General features: G+C 38.6%; 1 protein-coding gene across 45 annotated transcripts in view; it reads left to right on the forward strand.

Annotated features, from left to right (window-relative positions):
• Positions 1–17476, forward strand: part of TUT4 (terminal uridylyl transferase 4) — a 133362-nt gene continuing 115886 nt past the window's right edge. For 32 of the 45 annotated variants that reach the window (XR_013520069.1, XM_078331775.1, XM_009001221.6 and 29 more), the window contains exon 1: positions 1–162. The gene's annotated coding sequence lies outside the window, so the exon portion shown is untranslated. Of the gene's footprint in view, positions 163–16403; positions 16587–17476 lie in introns of all 45 variants that reach the window. The other 13 variants (XM_078331779.1, XM_035251473.3, XM_078331780.1 and 10 more) reach the window with 2 other exon arrangements.

Raw genomic sequence — 17476 nt, forward strand, 5'->3', positions numbered from 1 at the left:
AGTTCGCGGCGTGGCGGACATGGCGGTGGAGTCCTGAGCTCGTCGTGTCCCGGCCTCCAGCGGCGGCAGCGGCGACGGCGGCGGCAGCAGGAGGCGGAGGGAGAGCGGGAGCCACTGAGATGAGGAGGCGTCGCGCGCGCCTGTAGCTCGCGGGCTTCGCAGGTACGCTGTTCCGGCCGCAGCGCTGCGCCGGGTGCCGAGGGGGTGTGCTCGGGAAGGCCGGCGGCCCCCGCTTCGCCCTCCTCAGGTGCCGAGCCTCGCAGGTGTCGGGGGCCCAGCCTGAGAGCGTCTCAGCCGTTCCCTCGGGGCCTGACACTTCTTTCTTTCCTGGAATGGGCTTCGGGTGTCCCAGGGGAAGGCTGAGATAAGGGAGGTAGAGACAGCGGCCTGGGCGGCCTGAGGAGGGCATTGGGGCGCTTTGGGGACGAACTCCACACTGTGGCTGGGGCTCCCTGTCCCGGATCGAAACCTGTTGTAGACCAGCGGGCATGGATTTTGAGTTAACGGGATTGGTTTGAACATTTCTCTTGGGTTCAGTTACGATTCCCTGTCATGTGTACCTTTTCTTTTACCCTTGCTTAGATATAGGTGACTAATGTGTATAAATGTTTACACGCATATAATACATACTGAACGTTTCCCCGGGGCTCGTCCTTGTAGGGAGAAGGCAGGGGTGTCTGGGTGGATTTCATTTCTTGCTAGCCCGCCTTCCCTGTCCCCCGCCCCCCAGTCGAAAGGTGGTAATGCGCGGTTTTGACGTGGGTAACTGAGATTCGCATTTGTAAACAGACTGCGCTCTCCTAGTGTGTTGCACGCCTCTGCGAAGGGTTTTAGATCCTGTTGGTATATGGATTGCGAAAGAATGAGATGTTTTGACCTGAAAGAAACACACCAGCGGGATTTCTAGTCGTACTTCAATGGGATGAATTACTGTTACATGAACAACGTTGATTAAATATTTTCTTTTCAGAAGATTACCGAGTCTTAGATGAATTTTGTGTGAGGTTTAGATTCAGTATATCTGCTTCTTCGTTTTGATAAAAGCAGTTCCTTACACATTTGACCTGCCCTTTCATGACCATAAATTGTGCCCAGAACTGCAATTCGAATTGTGTATTGTTGGCATGCATTTAGTAATTAGCTCTAATGGATCAGATTATCTTTTATTTCCAAAGATTTTTTTTCCCTCCAGTCTTGTAGCAGCGAAATGTTTGTAGACTTGATGAAACAGAACATATCCTGTTTCTGTTTTTAAAGTAATGAGAACTGTTAGCTAATAAAATTGGATAATCCCAACCGGATATGATAATTTAGAGAGAATGCCATACAGAGGTGTTGAGTTGTGGGATGGTTTAAAAAGAAAAGCCGACTTTGTGTGTGTGTATGTGTGCTGGAATTTTCTTTAGGCTCAGAACTCATGTATGTCACTACACGGCATCGTAGTACTGATTAGTCACAACTTGTAAAATTATGAAATATCGATTCGATTAAAAAGCTGTGCTTAAGATAATGAACTTACTAGTGTCTAGTGTGCTATGTTGCTTTTATAAACATTTTTAAAGCGTGCTTCTTAGGAAGCATATACTTTGGGGAAGATAAGAATTTTAAGTCGTTTTATGCTTTAAAAATATATTTAATATAAATTTTAAAACTTACTTTTAAAACTTTTTTAGATAAGTTTTCCTGCTGCTTGCAGTTTTTCACTTGGCTAGTGTGGAAACTGAAAAACTAAGTTTTCTTAAAATAATTCAGAAATGGAAGTGAAAGTTAATGACATTTGATGTTTTAAATCCAGCAAACATTTAAATATAGAAAGGAAATTTAAGGTCTTTTCATTGTCATAAGCCAAGTTGTTAGTAATACAGATAAATTAACAAGATATTGTCATGCATATAAGTTTAGTTCAATTTTACAAATTCTAAGTCACACCTAAAATTACATTTTTTTAGTTGATCGAGCTAGAACAATACAGTGTCTATATTTTAATTTCAGACCTTTTAGAATCAAAATGTATAATTATAAATTTCTCTGATTAACAAAGCTGTTTAAGGAGAATTTTTGTTCTCAGTGGATTCATTTTAGACAGAGTAAGTAACTAGAACTTTTTTTTTTTAATCTCAAAGTTAACCTTGACATACAAAATAAGTACCATGTTGTGTTCTCTACAAAAAGTTATATCAGGGTCTGTGGGTCAAGAAAGGTGTTTGAATCTATACATTGTAGAAGGTTTCTAGTTTCAGACAAACAAAATAATCAACACTTACTTGTAGGGCCTGGCCAGGTGGCTCATGCCTGTAATCTCAGCACTTTGGGAAGTGTAGGCAAGAGGATTGCTTGAGCCTGTGAGTTCAGTATCAGCCTGGGCAACATAGTGAGACTTTGTTCCTATCAAAAAATAAAAAAATTATCTTGGTGTGGTGGTGTGCATCTGTAGTCCCAGGAGCTGATGTGGGAGGACTGCCTGAACCCTAGAGTTCAAGGTTGCTGTGAGGCACAGTTGTGCCACTGTACTCCAGTCTGGGTGACAGAGTAAGACCCTGTTTTTTTTTTAATTAAAAAAAAAAAAAGCAATACTTACCTGTAAAGGTTGTTGCCAGAAGTTTTTGTTTGTCAAAACAGAACTCAAATGAGAGGTGTTCCTTTTTAAAATAAACTGCAAATACTTGAATTGATTAAAACAAGTTTAAAAAATTCAGTTAAAGCCACTGCTGCAGATAGAAATATGTTCTAAAAAAGAATAATTCTAGAAAGACCTAAAAAAGACAAATGATCCTGAATTGTTTTAGTTCTAGAATCATAAATAATTACATAATTTGGGGGAATGTTTAAAAACCAGCATTTCTCCAGAGTATTTCTTTAAAAAAAAAACTTTATTTTATACAGACTGTATTCAAATAAACCACACACACTGAAAACAGCAGGTTCTGACTTTTCCTCCAGAGTATTTCTTACAAAGATAAGTAAGGGTATATAAATATGGAGATTAACTTTAGGATTTTTTTCTCCCTTAAGTGAGAGATTTGTGTGGTGTCTTATGTTGTTCAAATTATTTTTATGTCAAATCATCTTATTGGATATCTATAATTAATGAGTTGAAGAAGGTGAGAGAGAATGGAACCAAAATTTTTTAGTGTGCCTGTTTTCTTCTAGGCACCGTGCTAGACTGTTTATGCATTTTTTTTTAACTTATTCAGTATAACAACCCTTTGAAACCTGTTTATAGGCAAGGAATCTGACTCACAGAGGTCAGTAATTTGCTGAAGATCATAGAATTAGATTTCAAAGCAGATCTCTCTTCCTAATGTATATGTGATGTTGCTTTTCAGATGTATTATTTTCTCAATTGTTTAGAATGGGAAACTGCCTCAGATTGGTCATTCATTCATTTAAACATTCATTTCATCAAACATTTGCATTTGTATCAGTCTATATATAATACAGTAAATTACAACACACTAGATTGTGGGAGTTGAGATGGAAGAAGCTAGCTCTTCAAGGGTGAGTAGGAGTTTGCTAGGTGAAGAGGAGGATAGAGTTGAAGAGGTCTTTCCAGACCTAGGGAATAACATGCAAAGATGATAAACTGTAATGAACCTTGGAGAGTGAGGGAGAGTGAGAAATTCAGTGTGGTAGGAATTGATATGGATAGAATGGTGAGATAAATGATTGGAAGTAGCAAATTGTATGGCACCATGTATGTTATATTAAGTTGTTTGCATTTTTATCTTGTGAGATCACCAAGTGAGATAGTGGTTGAGCTGTGATTAGAACTATGTTTTCGGACTCCAAGTCTTGTATTTCTTTCTCCTTGGCTTCCTTGCCAACAGTCTACCTGTTTTTAGTGGATAGGCAAGCCTTCTTTTTCATACCACTCTTCTCACTTCTCCCTGTGTTCTAGACTTTTATCTTGAGGATTCTGTTGTGTAAATCTAAACCTTACTGTTCAAGAACTTTTAATTTTTTAGGAAATTCTATTGAGATAAAAACACCTCTGGGGGAAATCACCATGTTTCACTACTTAGGAAGTTTTTTCACTTGTTTGTTTGGATTAGTTGATTATTTTCTAGTTTAGCACTGGAAAGTTGTAGGTTAAGGCGTTGAAGAGCGTGGGCTAGAAGGAGAAACGATTCATGCAGGTTTGACGTTCACCAGTATAGATGGGCAAAGTCTAGTCTTTATTATATAAAGAATCTTGTACTTTCAATGCTTTTTTTTTTTTTTTTGAGATGGGATTTTTGCTCTTGTTTCCCAGGCTGGAGTGCTGGAGTGCAGTGGTGCAATCTTGGCTCACCCGTAACCTACAACTCCCGGGTTCAAGTGATTCTCCTGCCTCAGCCTCCCGAATAGCTGGGATTACAGGCATGCGCTACTATGGTGGACTAATTTTGCATGTTTAGTAGAGACGGAGTTTCTCCATGTTGGTCAGGCTGGTCTCAAACTCCTGACCTCAGGTGATCTGCCCGCCTAGGTCTCCGAAAGTGCTGGAGTTAAAGGCCTGAGCCACCTCGCCTGGCCGCATCTTGTACTTTCTAAAAGAAATAGGTATGTTTGTTAATCACACAACAATCTGATTGCTTTAAGTGGATATTTGATTAACCATGATAATAGATAACTTACTGCATAGTTACTGCATGCTAATTTCTTTTTCAAGATCTTTGAAGTGTTAACTTAGTCCTCAAAACAACCTTTCTTATGTTATCCTCATTTACAGATGGGGAAAGTACATGTTGAAGGATTGAGTACTTTGGACAAGATCTCAAAGCTAGTTTGCTGCAGTCAGGATTTAAGCTAAAAGTGTCTGAGTCTAGTGTCGCAGCTCTTCGCCTCTATGCTGTGTTGTACCTTCAAGCTTAGGGTGTCAAAATTTTGTGTTCAGAGTGTTAAATTCTGTAGTCACATAGGTTTTAAAAATATTTTGCAAGTATGCAAAGTGTGAATGATAATTACTAAACCTGATTGCATTTTATCAGTGTGTAGTTTAATAATGTAATTATTAAATATTTATCACTGTAGTTTAAATAATTTAATTGACCAGTCATTAAGTGTTCGTTAAGTGCTAGTCATGTGCTTAGTATTCCTTTAGGCGAGTGGTATTCAGTATGTTTGGGGACCTTTTGGACTGGAGGTGTCTCTGAGTCAAACTGTTTTCATGGTAATATTAAGACAGAATCTATCTTTTCCTTTATTTTCTGGTCTGGAGTAATATGTTAAAACTTTATTACTTTGATGGCTAATGTAATGTATAATAGTGTATTTTTTTTCCCTTTTTTCTTTGAGATATGATTTACAATACTATAAAATTCACACTTACAAAAGATACAATTCAGTGACTTTTAGTATATTTAGAAGGTTATATAACTGTGTAACTATCACTATTTAATTCTGGAATATTGTTATCCCATAGTGAAACTCAGTTCCCATTAACAATTACTCTCCATTCCTTCCTTCTCCAAGCCTTTGGCAACCACTAAGCTACATCTCTAGAAATTATGGACATTGCATATACAAGGAATTATGCATTATGTAGCTTTTTGTGCCAGTCTTTCACTAAACGATGTTTTCAAGATAGCATGTATTAGCTTTTTTTTAATGGCTGAATAGTATTACCTTCTATGGAGATACCATGTTTTGTTTAACCGTTCATTTGATGGACATTTTGTATTCATCATAGGCATTTATATTCATTATAGCCAAAAAGTTATTTCCACTTTTTGCCTGTAATGAATAATGCTGCTGTGAACATTTTTTTCAACTATTTTTGACATCTTAGGACCATTGAGTATATTTTTAATTTTTTCAGGAACTGCTATATTGTTTTTCATAATGGCAGTACCATTTTACATTCCTACCAACAGTGCACAAAGGTTCTCATATTTCCACAGCCTTGCCAACACTTGTTATTTTCTATTTATTTAATAGTAGTGCTGTCCTAATGGTTGTGAGTTGGTATGTCATTGGAGATTTGATTTGCATTTCCCTAATTAGTGATACTCAGCATCTTTTCATGTGCTTATGGCCATTTGTATATATTCTTTGGAGAAATGTCTATGCAAGCCCTTTGCCCATTTTCGAATCAGGTTGTTTTTTGTTGTTCAGTTTTTGGAGTTGTTCTATATTCTGGATATTAGTCCCTTATCAGATATATGATTTATAAACATTTGCTTCTATTCTGTTCTGTGGGTTACCTTTTTTTTTTTTTTTTTTTGAGACGAAGTCTTACTTTGTAGCCCAGGCTGGAGTGCAGCGGCATGATCTCGGCTCACTGCAACCTCCTACCCACTTTGGCCTCCCAAAGTGCTCGGATTATAGATGTGAGCCATCACGCTGGACCTTCACTCTGTTTCTTTTCTGTTTTTTTTTTAAGAGACAGAATCTCACTCTGTCCTATAGGCTGGGGTGCAGCGGTGCAATCACGGTTCACTGCAGCTTTGACCTTCCTGGGGTCAAAAGATCATCCCACCTCAGCCTTTGGAGTAGCTAGGGCTATAGGCACATGTTACCATGACACTCAAATTTTAAGATTATTTTAGAGACAGAGTCTCTACAATAGGCTGACCTTGAACTCCTGGCCTCAGATGAGCAACCATGCCTGGTCTGGCCAGCATTTTACTCTGTTGATAGTGTCTTTTGATTAACAAAAGTTTTAAATTTTCAGCCAGTCTAATTTGTCTATTTTTTCTTTTGTTGCCCATGCCTTTGGTGTCATAATAAATAGTTGCCAAATCCAATGTCATGAAGCTTCTGTTTTCTTCTGAGAGTTTTATAGGTTTATGTTTTTTAGTTATGGTTTTAAGTTACAAGTTTAAGTTTCTTAGGTCTGATCCATTTTGAGTTAATTTTTGTTTATGGTCAAAATTAATTTGTAGATGAATAACCAGTTTTCCCAGCACCATTTGTTGAAAAGACTTCCCTTTTCCTATTGAATGTCTTTGTCATCCTTGTTAAAAAATTATTTGACCACATATGTGAGGGTTTATTTCTGGTCTGTGATTCCATTGGTCTATATGTCTGTATTTACGCTAATAGCATTACTATTTTGATTACTGTGGCTTTGTAGTAAGTTTTGCAATGAGGAAGTATGAGTCCTCCAGCTTTGCTTTGCTTTGTCAAGACTCTTTGGCTATTTGGGGTCCCTTGAGATTCCATGTGAATTTTAGGATTGATTTTGGTATTTCTGCGAAAAATGTCACTGGGATTTTGATAGGGATTGCATTACATCTTTAGATTTTAACAACATTAAGGCCAGGCATGGTGGCTGACGCCTGTAATCCCAGCACTTTGGGAGGCCGAGGTGGGTGGATCACCTGAGGTCAGGAGTTCGAAATCAGCCTGGCCAACATGGTGAAACCATGTCTTTACTAAAAATACAAAAATTAGCTGGGCGTGGTGGCAGGTGCCTGTAATCCCAGGTACTCTGGAGGCTGAGGCAAGAGAATCACTGGAACCTGGGAGGTGGAGGTTGCAGTGAGCCGATATTGCACCATTGCACTGCAGCCTGGGAGACAGAGTGAGACTCCGCCTCAAAAAAAAAAAAATTAAGCCTTTTGGTCTATGAACATAGAATGTTTCTGTTGATATATTTCTACATTTCTTTCACCATTGTTGTGTCTTTCACCATTGTACATGTCTTTCACTTCTTTGGTTATGTAATTCCTTAGTACTTTATTGTTTTTGATGGTACCGTAAATGGAATTTAAAAAATTTCTCTACAAGTTATTTATTGTGTTTAGAAATGCAGCTGGTTTTTTTGTGTATTGACTTTATATCCTGCTACTTTGCTGAATTCATTTGTTAGTTGAGGGAGGGAGGGAGGGAAGAAGAGAGAGAGAGAGAGAGAGAGAGAGAGAGAGAGAGAGAGAGTGTGTGTGTGTGTGTGTGTGTAAAATCTTTAGGGTTTTCTACATATAAAATATTATTTGCAAACAGATAATTTTACTTCTTCCTTTCCGATTTAGATGCCTTTTATTTCTTTTGCCTAGTTTCTCTGGCTAGAATTTCCAGTACTGGGTTGAGTAGAAATGGTAAAAGCAGACATTCTTCCCTTGTCTGATATTAGAGGAAAAGGTTTTCATTTTTTACCATTGAGTTTGACATCTACTGTAGGTTTTTCTTAGATCGCTTTTATTATATTGAAGTACTTTTTTTCTATTCCTAGATTGTTGTTTTTATCATGAAAGGGTATTGAATTTTGTCAGATCGTTTTTCTGCATCAATTGAGATGATCATGTGGTTTTTCTTTTTGTTTGGTTAATATGGTTTGTTACGTTGAACCACCCTTGCATTCCAGGAATAAATCCCATCTGGTAGTGGTATATAATCCTTTGACTGGGCTGCTGAATTCAGTTTGCTAGTATTCTGTTGTGGATTTTTGCATGAATGTTTATTAATATTTTTTTCATTTTAAGCATACATTCAGTGACATTAAATATATTTACACTATTGTGCAACTATCACCACCATCCATTTCCAGAACATTTTCATTTTCCCAAGCTGAACTCTGTACCCATTAAACAATAGATTCTCATTTCCCTTGCTTCCTACGCTCTAACAACCACCATTCTACTTTATTTCTGTATGATTGTGACTGCCCTAGGTACTGCATGTAAGTGGAATCATACAATATTTGTTATTTTGTGACTGGCTTATTTCGTATAGCTTAATGTCTTCAGAGTTTATCCATGTCATAGCATGTGTCAGAATTTTCTACCTTTTTAAGGCTGAGTAGTAGTTCATTATATGTAAGTCCCACATTTTGTTTATCCATTCATTTGTTGGTGCATACTTGCGTTGCCTTCATATTTTGGCTATTGTGAATAATGATTCTTTGAATGTCGATGTTCAAATACCTGTTTCTGCTTTCAGTTATTTGGGTATATTCAGAATTGGAATTGTTGGATCATTCTATGTTTAATTTTTTGAGGAGCTGCTATACTGTTTTTTCATTTTCTTGAGTATGCTCATTAAAATGCAAAAGTTTTAAATTTGATGAAGTCCCATTTATCTCTTTTCTTTATTTTCTCTGCTTTAAGTGTCATACCTAAAAAATCATTGTTGATCCAAGATTATGAAGATCTACTCCTGGGGAGGGATAACCTGGGGAGAAATGCCAAATGTGGGTGAAGGGGAGAAAGGAAGCAAAACACACTGCCATGTGTGTACCTACGCAACTGTCTTGCATGCTCTGCTCATGTACCCCAAAACCTAAAATGCAATAAAAAAAAAAAAAAAAAAGAAGATATACTCCTATGTTTTCTTCTAACAGTTTTACACTTTTAGCTTCTACATTTAGGTCTTTGATCCATTTTCAGGTTTTTAAAAAATGTGATATGGGCCAGGCGTGGTGGCTCACATCTGTAACCCCAGCACTTTGGGAGGCTGTGGTGGGCAGATCACCTGAGGTCAGGAGTTTGAGACCAGCCTGACCAACATGGAGAAACCCTGTCTCTACTAAAAATACAAAAAATTAGCCAGGTGTGGTGGTGCATGCCTGTAATCCCAGCTACTTGGGAGGCTGAGGCAGGAGAATAGCTGAATCCAGGAGGCAGAGGTTGCGTTGAGCTGAGATCGTGCCATTGTACTCCAGACTGGGCAACAAGAGCAAAACTCCATATCAAAAATAAATCAATAAATCAATAAATAAATATTGGTGACAACCCAAATTGGGAAGAACTAATAAAGAAAAAACGACAAAAGAGAAATAAATAAGTGATATGATGTAGAAGTTTTTTGTTTTTTGAGACAGAGTCTCACTCTGTCTCCCAGGCTAGAGTGCAATGGCATGATCTTGGCTCACTGCAACCTCTGCCTCCCAGGTTCAAGCGATTCTCCTGCCTCAGCCTCCCAAGTAGCTGGGGTTACAGGCATGCGCCACCATGCCCAGCTAATTTTTGTATTTCTAGTAGAGACAGGATTTCACCATGTTGGTCAGGCTGGTCTTGAACTCCTGACCTTGTGATCCACCTGCCTCGGCCTCCCAAAGTGCTGGGATTAGTTTTTGTGTTTTTAGAAGAGACTGGGTTTCATCATGTTGGCCAGGCTAGTCTCAAATTCCTGACCTCAGGTAATCTGCCCGCCTTGGCCTCCCAAAGTGCTAGGATTACAGGTGTGAGACACTGCGCCTGGCCTGATGTAGAAATTTTACTTCTTTTTTTTTGAGACAGAGTCTTGCTCTGTTGCCAGGCATCAGGCTAGAGTGTAGTGGCATGATCTTGGCTTGCTGCAACCTCCACCTACGGGGTTCAAGCAGTTCTCCTGCCTCAGCCTCCTGAGTAGCTGGGACTACAGGTGCACACCACCATGCCCAGCTAATTTTTGTATTTTAGTAGAGACGGGGTTTCACTATGTTGGCCAAGATAGTCTCAATCTCTTGACTTCGTGATCCGCCCACCTCAGCCTCTCAAAGCGCTGGGATTACAGACATGAGCCACCACACCGGGCCAGTGTTCAGTATATTAGATATTAATGTGGGTGGGTAATGTCTCGAACATTGCTTTTTCCCCCATACGTATTTCCTCAAAGCCAGGAAATTAGATCTATAGTTTACTACCTAATGTTTATTCTTTGTTCCCTTGTAAGACTGGTGTCCTACTGGCTATATTTTTTACATTGTCATTTCAATCTAGGAATCTCTAGGTCATTCCTTTATATTTACTGATACTTTGGTGTAATTCCTGACATTTGTATTGGGCAATTGGAAGCATAACATTGAAGGTATCTAATAATTTTAATTAATCAATAAATTAATTATTAATAGTTAATTGAAATTATTAATTTTCTAAATTTTTATCTAAAATTAATAATTTCCTTAATTTTTATGTTCTGGTGATACTCATCTCTACTTTCCTTGGTAGTTCCTATTCATATGATTCAAAATGATTCTACTTCTAACCAAAATCTTCAGAATTATCTATATATTTTTTATGTTTCTTTAGTTTCCTAATCTATCCCTAATTTCACTGTAAAGCCTCTTTTTGGCTTTATCCTTTCCCTTCGCCGGCATGATTACTGTTGTGTTCCTTACTCTATTGAAATAGTGATTCTGTAACTTCCCAACCCAGTACAAATTTAGTCATCTACAAATTGTATAAACTAGTGGAAGGCTGGGTGTGGTGGCTCACACCTGTAATCCCTGGACTACTTTGGGAGGCTGAGGTGGGAGGATTGTCCAAACCACCCCCCACCCCCACCCCGTGTTGGGATTACAGGTGTAAGTCATCTCACCCACTCTCTTTAACTTGGGATAAGTAAGGCAGGAATGAAAGGAAAGGAGGCATGAATTGCACTGTCTTTCCCTTTCCTTCTACATCATCATTTTTAGAGTAAGTGGTTGGTTAATTCAGGGAAGTAATGTGAATAAGGAAAGATAAGAAAGGATTCTTTCCTTTTTTTTAATTTTCGCTCCCTCCCTCTCTCCTTCCCTTCCTTCCTTCCTTCCTTCCCTCCTTCCCTCCCTCCCTCCCTCCCTCCCTCCCTCCCTCCTTCCTTCCTTCCTTCCTTCCTTCCTTCCTTCCTTCCTTCCTTCCTTCCTTCCTTTTTTCTTTCTCTTCTTTTTTTTTTTCATCTTGAAGTTCTGTTGCATAGGCTGGAGTACAGTGGCATGATTGCAGCTCACTGTAGCCTTCACCTCCCAGGTGCAAGTGATCCTCCCACTTTAGCCTCCTGAGTAGCTGGAACTACAGGTGCCTGGCCAATTTTTAATTTCTTTTGTAGAGATGGAGTCGCCTGTGTTCCCTAGGCTTGTCTCAAACTCCTGGACTCAAGTTGTCCTTCCACCTTGGCCTCCAAAAGTGCTGTAATTATAGGCATGAACCACTGTGCCCAGCTGTTTTTTTTTTCCCCTCAGTTGCCAAAACAGAGCATTTATTTGTCTTTCGTGTTATATGCCCATTGTGGATAGAATATATATTCTGTTGATGTTGGATAGAGTCTTTATATATCTGTTAGGTCTAATTATTTTATTTTATTTTATTTTTTAAGATGGAGTCTCACTTTTTTGCCCAGGTTGGAGTGCAGTGGTGCGATCTTGGCTCACTGCAACCTCTGCCTCCCAGATTCAAGCGATTCTTGTGCCTCAGCCTCCCAGGTAGCTGGGACTACAGGCATGTGCCACTACACCCAGCTAATTTTTGTATTTTTAGTAGAGATGAGGTTTCTATTAAAAATACCCCTAGCACTTTGGGAGGCCAAGGTGGGCAAACTGTGCCTGACTGGTCTAATTAGTTAGTTTGTTTATTTATTTTTGAGATGGTGTTTTGCTCTTGTTGCCAAGGCTGTAGTGTAGTGGCCCAATCTCAGCTCACTGCAACCTCTGCTTCCTGCACTCAAGTGATTCTCCTGCCTTAGCCTCTCAAGTAGCTGGGATTACAGGTGTGTGCCACCATGCCTGGCTAATTTTCATATTTTTAGTAGAGATGGGGTTTTGCCATGTTGGCCAGACTGGTCTCGAGTTCCTGATCTCAGGTGAGCCACCTGCCTTGGCCTCCCAAAGTGCTGGGACTACAGGCGTGAGCCACCATGCATGGCCATCAAATTATTTTCTAGTGTTGCACAAGTCCTCTATTTCCATTTTGATCTTCTCTCTGGTTGCTCTGTTATTGAAAAGTTTGGTATTGAAGTCTCTGAGTATGATTATGGAACAATTTCTCTTTTCAATTATGTTAACTTTTATTTCCTATATTTTAGGTCACTGTTGTTAGGTGTATATAACTGTTATATGTCCTTGTTGAATTGAACCTTTTAGCAATATATGATGTCCTTCTTTGTGTTTTGTATCCTTTTTTGACTTAAAGTATATTTTTTCTGATAATAATTTAGCCCCTAGCTCTCTCTTGGTTACTGTTTGCATGGAGTATCTTTTTTCATTCTTTTCTTACAACCTCTTTGCCCCTTTGTATCTAAAGTGAAACTTGTAGATAGATGATAGGTCATATGTTTTCCAGTTTGCCGGTCTCTCTTTTTATTTTGTTTATTTTATTTTAATTTTTTTTTTGAGATGGAGTTTTATTCTTGTTTCCCAGGTGAGTGCAATGGCATGATCTCGGCTCACTGCAACCTCCGCCTGCCAGGTTCGGCTGATTCTCCTGGCTCAGCCTCTCAAGTAGCTGGGATTAAAGGTACCCACCACCATGCCCAGCTGATTTTTTTGTCTTTTTTTTTTCTGAGACGGAGTTTCACTCTTGTTACCCAGGCTGGAGTGCAATGGCGCGATCTCGGCTCACCGCCTCCTGGGTTCAGGCAGTTCTCCTGCCTCAGCCTCCTGAGTATAGGGATTACAGGCATGCGCCACCATGCCCAGCTAATTTTTTGTATTTTTAGTAGAGACAAGGTTTCACCATGTTGTCCAGGCTGGTCATGAACTCCTGACCTCAGGTAATTCACCTGCTTCAGCCTCCTAAAGTGCTGGGATTACAGACGTGAGCCACTGTACCTGGCCAATCTCTGTTTTTAATTGGAAAGTTTAATTCATTTACATTTAAAGCAATTACTGGTAAGGAAGGATTTACTTCTGCCATTTAGCTTCCTCTTTTCCATATATTTTTTATGCTTTTTGTTCCTCTAATGCTGCCTTTTTATGTATTGATTTTTTATAGAAATAGAATACTGTTTTGATTTCATGTGCGTGTTACTTACTTAGTGGATGCCTTGCGGATAACGATGTAATTAACATCTTAAATTTATAACAGCCTAGTTTGAGTAATGTCAACTTAGTTTAAATAGTACGCAGATATACTCTGCTTCTACTCATCTCTCTCCCCCTTTACATTTTTATTGTCAGATTACCTCCTTATTTATTATGTGCCCTTTAACATAGGTTTGTAATGAATTTTTATGCATTTGTCTTTTAAATCATGTAAAAGGGAAAAAGCCAAGAGTTACCAAAATTACAAAACATTGGCTTTTATATTTACCTATGTAGTTATTTTTACTAGTGTTCTTTATTTCTTATTATGGATTTGGGTTATTGCCTTATCTTTTCATTTCAGCACGAAGATTTCTTTTAGCACTTCTCGTAGGGCAGAATGAACTTTCTCAGTTTTTATGTTACCTGGAAATATAATTTTTAAATTACCTGGAAATAAAATTTCTCCTTTATTCATGAAGGGTGGTTTTACTGGCGAGAGAATTCTTAGTTCACAGCTTTTTGCTTTCAGGACTTCAAATATGTCACTGCGTTGCCTTCTTATTTCCATGGTTTCTTGTGGGCAGTCAGCTGTTAACTTTTGTGTTTAATGAGTTAAACTCTCTTGCTCCTTTCAAAGTTCTCTTTGGTTTTGACAATTTGACTCTGTGCCTCAGCATGGATTTCTTCGAGTTTATTCTTCTTATAAGTTTATTGAGCTTTCTGGATGTATGTACTTATGTCTTCCATCAGATTGGGGAAGTTTCTGACCATTATTTCTTCAAATATTTTTTCTATACCCTTCTCTTCTTTCTGTGACCCCTATTAAGCATGTTGGTATGCTTTGTAGAGAAGAAAATAAACAATATTACTTAGGGAACAAAATGCCAAGAACAATAAATACAGAAAGCAGAAAGAAGTTTGAGAAAAAATTTTAGCGTTCTGAGTGTTAGTAGTCTTTAGAAATATGACATTAGAACTATGAAACTAGATCAGAGTGCTATAAAAAGGAATAGAGAGTGAGGGTTCTTAGAAGTAAAAAATATGATAGAAGAGTTCAAAGATAGAGTTAAAGAAATCACCTAGGAAAGAGAACAAAAAGAAAGATGGAAAAATGGAGAGAAAAGAAAATTAGAGGATCAGTTTAGAGGACTTACGTCTAATTAATAGGAGCAGTACAAAGAGAACAGAAAAGATGAAAAGGAGGAATTTATAGTAGATGGAAGAAAAAGAAATTACAGAAGTGAATGATGTGAATTACTGATGAAAAGAGCCAGCTGACTAGTCAGTCAACAAGATGAACAAGGAGATAGCTACAGCAGGCCTGTCACTTGGAAATTTTAGAATACCAAAGCAAAGAGATTATCCTAGAAGTTTCCATAGAGAAAAAAACAGGTCTACAAAAAAGAGAATAAGAATGGCATAATTTTCTCAGTGGTAGTCCTAGAAACTAGAAATCATTGAAAAGGAACCTATAACATTTTGAACGAAAGATTTCTAACTTACAATTTTGTTTTATTTTTTTGAGACAGGGTCTCACTCTGTCATCTAGGCTGGAGTTCAGTGGAGCCATCACAGCTTACTGCAGCCTTGACCTCCTGGGCTCAAGTGATTGTTTTACCTCAGTCCTCCCAAGTAGCTGGGACCTCAGGCATGCGCTACCACGTTTGGCTGATTTTTGTGTTGTGTGTTTTTGCCTTGTTGTACGAGCTGGTTTTGAACTCCTGAGCTCAAATGATCCTTCCACCTCAGCCTCCCAAAGTGCTGGGTTTGCTGGCATGAGCCACTGTGCCTGGTCCTAACCTAGAATTTCATTTTATTTATTTATTTATTTATTTTAAAAAAACAGAGTTTCACCATGTTGGTCAGGCTGGCTTTGAACTCCCGACCTCAAGTGATCCGCCCTCCTTGGCCTCCAAAGTGCTTGGATTACAGGCGTGAGCCACCACGCCCGGCCTTAGAATTTTATACCTAACTAAATGAGGTCTGAATATACAATAGAGACATTGCAGATATGCAGTTTTATAAAATCTACCTCCTGTTGGAGTTTACAGGGGTCCAATAAATAGCACCCCCTTTGCTTTCCTGAATTTTAAATAAATTGGGTGAAACAAAGGAAGCATATGGAGACCAGAATATAATTTTATTTTTATTTAGTTTTTATAATTTTATTTTTGATAAGGTTCAGTTTAGAGAAGACAGCTTATACTTTCAACTGGTTTACTAATACTCAATGCCAGAATTAGGCAGACTTAACCTATCAGGACCTGGCAGAGCTGAACAACTGCAGGCCCTATGTGAGGCTTATGTCTGTAAATGTTAGCGTATGATGGAACAGAATGGGAGATTTTCTTCCCTGTGGACAGCAGGATCCAAAGAGGAAGGAGAGGGGATAAGGCTAAGTTTTGCCTGGATTATTTTCCCAAACTCACTGATGAAATAAGTTACCTCATCTCCTTAGGTAAGGAATGAATGAGGGGAGTGGAAAGAGGTCAGGAATGTTATGATAATGGGTATCCCGCTACATAGAATGAAATATCGGAAGTGGGGCATAATTGTTTTCTTCAATGTATTTCATATTTTCTTCCTCTCTTTTATTTTTTTGAGACAAGAGTCTCACACTGTTGCACATGCTGGAGTGCAGTTGGCACAATCTCTGCTCACTGCAATCCCCGCCTCCTGGGTTTAAGTGATTTTTGTGCTCCAGTCTCTCCAGTAGCTGGGATTATGGGTGTGTGCCACCATACCCAGCTAATTTTTTTTTTTTTTTTTTGTATTTTAATAGAGACGAGGTTTCGCCATGCCAGGCTGGTCTCAAACTCCTGGCTTCAAGTGATCTACCCACCTTCGCTTCCCAAAATGCTTGGATTACATCTGTGAGCCACTGTGCCTGGTCTCATGTTTCCTTTCTTAGAAAGCTGCTGGAGGATGTGTTCCACCAAATACAAGGGAATAAGTCATGGAAGAGGTAAAAAGAAGAGTCAACATGAGTGAGTGTAAGGGAATTGGTAGGATGATAGTGAAAGGAAGTCTGAGTATAACAGCAACTGTGGTGAAAGTATAATAATGACCAGAAAGGTCCCAAGAAGGGATATCCAAGGAAAGAACAGCAACAACAAAACCAAATTACTTGATGTGTTTGATTTTACGGAGAGAAAATGTATAGTTCTGTCAGTGAATTATTGATATATATGTAGAAAAAGCTTAAGAAAAATGAGGAAGTGATTAATTTCAGGTAAAACTGAAAAAGTATACCAAAAGGGAAATGTGATTAAGTATATATATTTCTTAAGTCAAAAGCTAGATCTAGTAATAGAATGGCTTAAAAAACAAAGAATTTTATTCCTTTCTCATATAGGTTGCTGGGTAAGTCGTCAGGACATCTAGATTAGTAGTTTGTTCCATGTGGTTATTCAGGGGCCCAAGTTATATTGATCCTGTTGTCCCACCAAAAGTATGGCCAAGAACTAGCCAAGTGGACATCACCTGGGCTTGTTTGAAATGCAGAATATCAGAACCCACTCCCAGTCTGCTGAATCAGAATTGCATTTAGTTGTTGATTCCTGTATACAAAAGTTTGAGACTTCCTGATCTGAATTAGAACATAATGGTTGGTTGAATGACTGAAGCTGGGTGGATGAGAATTTTATTCAATGAGAAGAAAAAGAGAGCATTAAGGAGGTGAGAACTTTATCATAAGGCCACACCAAACTGCAGAGGGGTTTGGGAAATGTAGACTAGTCATGTGCTCAGGAAAAAGGAGAAAGTGAATTTTTATGAATATCTAGGAAACTCTGCTGTAGTATAGGTGGCTTAACCATGAATAATCTTGACACATCTTATTAAAATCATCCTAGG

This window comes from Callithrix jacchus, chromosome 7, assembly GCF_049354715.1.
Source record: "Callithrix jacchus isolate 240 chromosome 7, calJac240_pri, whole genome shotgun sequence".
Classification (NCBI taxonomy): Eukaryota; Metazoa; Chordata; class Mammalia; order Primates; family Cebidae; genus Callithrix; species Callithrix jacchus.